Here is an 8,341-nt window from a genome sequence, read left to right as displayed (position 1 = left end):
ATTAATAAACAGGTGTTTGATTACCATGTGGGTCAAATCTGCTGCATATATTTTTTCTCGGTCCAGAAACAACTCTGAGGATGGGTTGCTTTTCCAAAAGACCTGCAAAGTCCACATATTTCTTGGTGTTTTCTCTCAGCCCAACTGCTCAAGAATATCTCAACCCAAATTCCCAATTTCTTAAACTCTTTTTTCACTCCCCATCCACCTGATTATACCATACTTTTGAATATAATATTAATATTTGCAGGGTACTTTACAGGACTTAGGACCATGTAAAAGATTATGCCATGTGTTTGGCCTGGCCCTCCCTAAGAACTGCCAGGAATCTTGGATTTAGCAATGGGGAGAAGATTCTAGACTATCATATCTGATAGGTTTCAGCACCACATGTATTCTACAGATGTTAAGACTGAGGTCCATAAATAGGTAAGATATTTAAAAACAGCATAGTAAAAAAAGGGGGGGCATAGTAGTTAATGGTGGCAACAGGACTGTCTCCCAGGTAAGACTTTAATCAGTGTCAGTTGTTCATTTATTCAACAAGTATTTCTCTCTTTTACTTTTTTTTTTTTGGTGTAGGGGGTTGGACTCAGGAGCGCTTGACCACTGAGCCACATCCCCAGCTCTATTTTGTATTTTATGTAGAGGCAGGGTCTCACTGAGTTGCTTAGCACCTCGCCATTGCTGAGGCTGGCTTTGAACTCTCAATCCTCCTGTCTCAGCCTCCTGAGCCACTGGAATTACTGGTATGCGCCACCACACCTGGCCTTAACAAGTATTTCTTTAATGCCTATTTTGTATCAGGTACTAAAGATTCATCAGTGACCAAAACAGATATGGTTCCTGCCCCACATAGATTTGTAATCTCATAAAGGTGAGAGACTTGAAAACACGGCATGGTGGACATAAGCAGGAGTGTTTCTATGCACAAACAATAAAGTATCCATTAAAAAATGGAGAAGACAATCTCATCTACACTAGCAGAAAAAAGAATAAAATAGAGCCAATCATGATGATGCATGCCTGTAATCCTAGTGATTTAGGAGGATAGGTGGAAAGATCACAAGTTCAAGTTCAAGAGCATCCTAAGCATACTGGCAAGACCCTGTCTCAAAATTAAAAAAAAAAAAAAAAAACTCAGTGGTAGAACACATGCCTGGCCTGTGTGAGGGCCTAGATTCAATGCCCAGTGCTGAAAAAAAATAAAATAAAATACTCAGGAATAAATTTAACCTAGCAAGATACCATGACATTCTGTACAAAACTAGAAAAAAAAATTCCTAAAATTCATATGGAACCAAATAAGACCCTAAGTCACCAAAGCAATCTTGAGGAAAAAAAACAAAAACAAAAAACTAAACTGGAGGCATCACACTTTCTGGTTTCAAATCATACCATAAAATAGTATGTCCTAGTATTAAAAGAGACACATATTCATTGGAACAAAATAGAGAGCCTACAAATCAATTCATATATCTATGGTCAATTGGTTCTTCAAAAAGATATCAATAACACAATAAGGAAAGGATGGTGGTCTCTTCGATTCATTTATGTTAATAGGCATTGCACTGAGTATGTAAGTTGCTTTTAGTTAGTGTATATATTTTCACAGTATTAATTCTTCTAATCCATGAGCATAGGAAAACTTTCCATGTATTTGTGTCTCCTTCAATTTCTCTTATCAATGTTTTAGAATTTTCCATGTAGTGATCTTTCACCTTCTTGTTAAAACTGGATATCTCCATTCTAACGAATGATATTAGATGACTACTTCACGCTACATGCAAAAGTCAGCTCAAGGGATAAGGTACAGGCTCCATGGTAGAGAAAGATTGTTTAGCATAAGCAAGGTTCTGAGTTCAATCCCAAGCACACACACACACACCAAAAAAAAATTGCCTCAAATGGATGAAAGAATTAAAAAGACTTCAAATCATGAAACTACTAGAAGAAAACACAAGGGGAAAGCTCTGGGACTTTGGTTTGGGCAAGGAATTTTTGGATGTGATCCCAATGCACAGGAAACAAAAGAATTAATTGACAAATGGAATTATATCAAGCTAAAAAAAGCTTCTTAGAGCAAAGGAAACAATTAATAGAATAAACACAGCCTCCAAAGTGGAAAATGATATTTACAATCTATTAATTTGAAAGGGGATGAATATCCAGAACATATAAGCAATTCAAACAATTCAGTGGCAAAGTAGTAGTAATAATATAATCAAAATGTGCAAAGGATTTGAATAGATATTTCTGAAAAGAATACATATAAATGGCCAACAAGTATGTGAAAAATAGTGCTTGACATCATTAATCATCAAGAAAACATAAATTAAAACCAGAAGGCAATATTATCTCATAATTATTAGGATGATTATTGTAAAAAAGTCAAAAGATGACATGTGTTGATGAAGACATGTAGAAAAGGAACCCTTGTATGTCATCATTGGGAATGTAAATTAGTATAGCCACTATGGAAAACATTATGGAGATTCCTCAAAAAAGTAAAAGTAGAACTGCCATAAAACCCAGCACACCCACTTCTGGGTATATAAAAAAGGAAGCAAAACCATTAGAGGTATCTTGCACTTCCACATTCAATGCAGCATTATTTATAATAGCCAAAACATGGGAATGACTTAAGTGTCCATTAATGGAGAAATGGATAAAGAAAATGTTGTATATATACACAATGGAGTATTATTATGCAGCCTTAATGAAGGAGGAAATCCTGCCATTTGCAATAACGTGAATGAACCTAGAGGACACCATAGTCAGTGAAATAAGCCAAATATTTGTGATTCCTCTTGCACACCAAATCTAAAAATATGTGAACTTGCTGGACACAGTGACACATGCCTGTTATCCCAGCAGTTTGGAAGACTGAGGCAAAATGATTGCAAGTTCAAGGCCAGCCTGAGCAACTTGGCAAGGCTCTAAGCAACTTAGCGAGACCCCATCCCAAAATAAAAAAATAAGAAGGCCTGGGGTTGTGGCTCAGGATTAAACACTCCTGGGTTCAATCCCTGATACCCGCTCCCCTAAAAAAAAATAATAATTAATTAATTAAAATAAAATAAAATATGTGAACTCTGTCAACTCAAAATGAATCAAAGATCTAGGAATTAGATCAGAAACTCTGTAACTTCTAGAAAAAAAATACAGGGTCAACATTCCAGTATATAGACCCAGGCAATGACTTTCTCAGTAAATCTCAGGAAATAATGCCTAGAGTTAATAAATAGTATGGCCTAAAAATAAAAACTTCTGCACAGCAGAGGAAACAATTAGGAATGTGAGGAGAGAACTTATAGAATGGGAGAAAAGCTTTGCTAGCTAATCTTCTGACAGAGGATTAATACCCATAATATATAAAGAACTCAAAAAACTTTATGCACTCAAAAAACAAATAATTCAATTAATAAATGGGCAAATTAATTGAACAGATACTCTCAAAAGAAGAAATACAAATGGCCAACAAAACCAAAAAAGATGCTCAACATCATTAGCAATTAAGGAAATGTAAATCAGCACTCCATCTCACACCAGTCAGAATGGCAGTCATCCTAACAGTATGGGGACTCCTCAAAAGAATTGCCATGGATCCACCATATGACCCAGTTAAACAACTGCTCAGTATTTATCCTAAAGAATTAAAGTCAGTATACTATAGCAATACATCCATACCCATGTTTATAGCCTAACTATGGAGCCAGCCTTGGTGTCCATCAACAGATGAATGGATAAAGAAAATGTGGTCTAGATTCATAATGGAATTTTATTCATCCATGAAGAAGAATGAAATTATAGCCTTTGCAGGAAAATGGATGGAACTGGAAAAGAAGTTAAGCAAAATATGCCAAAGTCAGAAAGTCAAGGGTAAACATGTTTTCTGTCATATGTGGATACTAGAGAGAAAAAAGGAAAAGAAAGGTGGTATGGGGGAATCTTACAAAAATCAAAGGAATATCAGTAGAGGAAAGGGACCTGTAAGAGGGAGGAGGGAACGGCAAGGGGAAATACTGGGTAATGATATTGGTCAAATTATATTGCAATATTGTGTGCATATAACAATGAATCCCATCATTATGTACAACTATAACACCAGAATAAATATATGAAAAGTAAATAAATATACTTGAACTCACAGAGGCAGAAAGCAGAATGGTGGCTATCAGTGGCTTAAGGCAGGGACCTGGGATTGTAGAGACAGAGGATTCAAAAATTTCAGTTAGACAGAAGGAATAAATTCAAGAGATCTATTGAACAGTATGTTCACTAAGGTTAATAACAATGTTCTGTATACTTGAAAATTACTAGAAGGTAGATTTTAAGTGTTCCCACCAAAAAAAGTAAGTGTACAAAGTAATGGATATGTTAACTAGCTTAGCCATTCTACAGTGCAATCATGTCAAAACAGTCAAAATGCATTCTACTGGCATGTATAAATGATTAGAACAAATTTAAAAACAGATTAAGAAAAAACCAACATGTTGTACACCATAAATATTTGTCATTTTACTTGCCAATTAAAATAATTAATTTCAAATAAATAAAGTAACAACATGGAGATACTAACAAGGTTGTGAGGAGTGTATATAAATCACTTACAGTGACTCCTGGCATTTAGTAAATGCTCAAAGTGTCAGCTTGTGCAGCATCACCATTATGAAACCACATAGAGAAATACACTCAGAAGGAGAAGTGCTTTTTGAGAACCTAACCCAGGCATTCATTGTCCTAACTGAAGCCATCAAAAGATGGCTGAGAGCCAGGGACTAGCAAGAACTGGACCTATTTAAGCTCCTCCAGCTTCTAGTCTATAGAATTTGGGAAAGACCAGAAGCACCTCTCTGAAGCCCAGGTGACCTGATCCATCACTTTCTCTTCTCAGGCTGTGATGGGAGGAAGCATATCTGGGTGACTTCTGTCTGCTGAGTCAAGGAGAACTATCGTTGCCCAGTGTGATGCAGAAGAAACCACTTCAACAATATACACTTCAAATTGCCCAGAGCCCATTCTTTCATTTTCTTATTTAATGAGCTCTCTCATAGAACTTGGTGCTATTCAAAGGATGTCTATGAAAGGCATTCCTAAGGCATAGACTTCATTGCTTTCAATAATTAAATCTTATTATTTCTCTACCAGCAGACCATCTTTGCAGCTGGTCTCATAACTGCTATTGGATTGGTAAATAACCTCTTTTCCTCCCTTGAATTATTTGACACTTTCCCATACACATTTTAGGGCGCTTGTCACTCTCTCCCTTTGAAATCCAGTTTTGTACTTGTCCAGCTCATCTTGAAGACAAGGAACAACTTGAAGGTAGGAACTAAGCTTCTTTCCCTTTGATCCTTTCCAAGTGCCTAACCCAGAGACTTGAAAAAACCAAGACCAAGATAACTGTTGACAGAGGAGTTGTATAAGACAACCATTCTAAAGCATGGAATCTGACCATTGCATCACAATCATCTTGGGGGAGACTTTATTTGGAAAATACAGCTTCCAGACCTCTTCCTCAGCTGCATGAATCAGAATCTTAGAGGACCATGAGCATTTGATCAGGTGCTGTAAATTGTTTTGATGCATCCCACAGTCTGAAAACCACTGGGTTAGAAGTTCTAAGCATTAAGCTGATGGCCCAGTGGGCTAGCAATTTATTTTCTCAGCTGTCAGCTAGAAAAGTGAATTAAGTAAATTTTAAGTAAGTAAGTAAATCCTGCTCAGCAGCAATATATTTTGCTTTCCAGAATAAAATTTTGGAAAGATCTCTTTATCTTTCCAACCACAACAAATTACCTCTGCATACATCTCTGCAGAGTTGACGTCTTAAAGCAAACTTTGGTATCAGATCCCTTCCGAATAGCTTGAGTGGGTTATTTGGGTAATTCCGGCTTTGGGAAGAATTCCAATAAATCAGCAGCAAAATTCCACCTGCCATAGGGGAAAGAGCGATTTTCTTTTCTGGCTTCCTGGCCTGGGTGTTTGGAAGCAACTCTCTCCTTTCCATGTGTGTCCAACAGGAAGGAATGCATCTGCATGGACAGCATCCAGGTCCAGGCCCTCATTCATCACCACGCCCTCCCTGGGACTCTTGCACCTGACCCCATGCTGGTTCTTCCTCCCCTGGATGATGCAAATGTTCCCAGCAGACCAAAGTCCTGATGGCGGCTGTACCTCAGGTCATACAGCCTCCCATCAATCACTTAAGGCAAAATGTCTCGGGTCCTGATTACTGATTCTGGCTTTGAAGGCCACTGGTGACTTGGCACTGACCTCCCTGGCTCTGATGTACATTCCCTGTGCTCTAGCTCAGAGTGTCTCAAAGTGAGAACCTGGGACTGTGGTCTTCAGAATAACCTAGAAGTGCTTCTGAATTTGGCTCTGATATTGACTATGACATTCTTACTATCAGAATTCTAAAAAACATGGAAGTTCTTCTAAAAGTTATCACTGTTACTAGACACTACAATGTAGTTGCCCAAAAGACCCTATAATACTTACACAAACTTTGAAAAGTCCTATTTTCATTGTACTACTTAGACCTTTAATCTGTTTTTCCTGACACCTTCAAATGGAGTCAGTGAATGGTCAATAGGCCAGGGCTATCCAGAACTCAGTATTCTAACCCACATACATCTAGACTGCAACATCAAGCCAGAGAAGCAAGTCTAAGACACAGAGATTATGAGACAGCTGAGAGTTTGAAACCAGGAAGATTAGATGCAAATTTCAGAAGTAGGATTATATACAGAAAATGGGTCCCAGAGTCACAAGCCAGGCTAAATTAATAAAATTGGAGAGGACATATTGAGAAGCAATAGGGAAAATAACCAGCATTTGAAATCAACAGTGTTGGGTTACGGTTCAGTCTCCTTCATTGATCATGAAGTCTGTGACTCTAAACAAGACATTCTTCTTGATTTCACACCTTTCAATGGCTTCACACTGCCTACAGGATGAAAACCAACAGCATAGCATGCTTGCTTCCTACCTACTCATCCTCATCTCTTTCTACTCCCTCTCTGACTCCATAAATCATCTGGTATTACTGGGATAATTGCATTTCCTACCCAAATCAATGCTTGTTGTTCTCCAAGTCTTTTTGAAAGTCTTTCCTCTGCTTGGATATCATTTCTTCTTGTTGTCTATCTTTGAGGAACAACCTCTCTTCTGTGGATCTTTCCCTATCTCCATGGAATGAGCGCACTGTTCAGTGGGCCCATGGCATACTTCATCTTTCTTCAGTGGGTTTTCAGGTAGTTTTTGTTTCTTTCTATCCTCATAGATTGTGAGCAGATTGAAGGCAGCCTGATCCTGGGACCCTGAGTTCTGTTAGAATCTCCAGAAGCACTCACCTAGCCCAGGGCTCTGTGCAGAGTAGTCTCTAAAGACACACTTGTTGAATAAATCTATTATTAAAAATTTGTGGTTGAGATGGGACTAAAGCAGACCAGATTAAACCAAACAAGTTTAAAGAGAGGCCATTTTCCTGGAAAACCAGGAGAGTAGAAAGAGATGGAAAATAAAGCCCTCAACCTCATTTCTTATGGAGGTGTGTAGCATATCAAAAATAGTTTTTTCAGATTGTAACTCTAATCTGTGAGAGTGGCCCAACAAATCTTGTTCGTGATACCTTTACATTCCCAGGTATGAATCTCAAGTAGCAAAAAGGTGAGAAAAATGGTGACAGAATCAAGAGAAGCTTTGTAAAGGAAAAGTAGTCTCATAAATTCCTCACTGATGTGCCCTCTTACTTTAGTAGGATACTACAGATAGTCAAACACCCCATTGGCAGGCTTTTCCCTCAATGATGCTTATGTTGCTCACAGACACCAAGTGTCTGTTTTGCTATGGTGTTGGAGACACCTAATATCAGTCTGCTAGCAAATCTCTTGCTTTCCGTATCCTGAGAGCTGTGAAAATCCAAGTGGTATTTTATAAAGGTGCTATATAAGTTCCATGTTTGGGAGAAAATGCAAGGCATTACATATAGTACATCTTTAGGAAAACAACAAACAAACAAACAAACAAACAATCTTGGCTATGGGAATTCTGGCTTCTTCTCTCTACTAGAGAAATTCTCACATGGCTTCAATTGCAATCTGTAATTCATTTCAAAAAATTTTTCATATTCCTGATATCTCTAAGGAGCTCCTTCTGGGCAGAAAATGCTACCCAATTATCTATCTTGAATCCTTAAACTCAGAGTACTCAAATTAACACAAATCTTCTCCCCTCTATCATACCTCCCTCACTAACCTGCACCCCTCCTGATACTGACTGACATAGTTCTATTTTTGTTATAGTCAGATTTGCCTCAGAGCCTCAAGGTCAA

The sequence above is a fragment of the Marmota monax genome, unplaced genomic scaffold (assembly GCF_021218885.2).
Source record: "Marmota monax isolate L192 unplaced genomic scaffold, Marmota_monax_Labrador192_F-V1.1 WCK01_AAM20220418_F8-fsc00142, whole genome shotgun sequence".
In the NCBI taxonomy this organism is placed as follows: Eukaryota; Metazoa; Chordata; class Mammalia; order Rodentia; family Sciuridae; genus Marmota; species Marmota monax.
The sequence above is the reverse complement of the archived record's forward strand: the minus strand, read 5'-3'. Positions refer to the sequence as shown.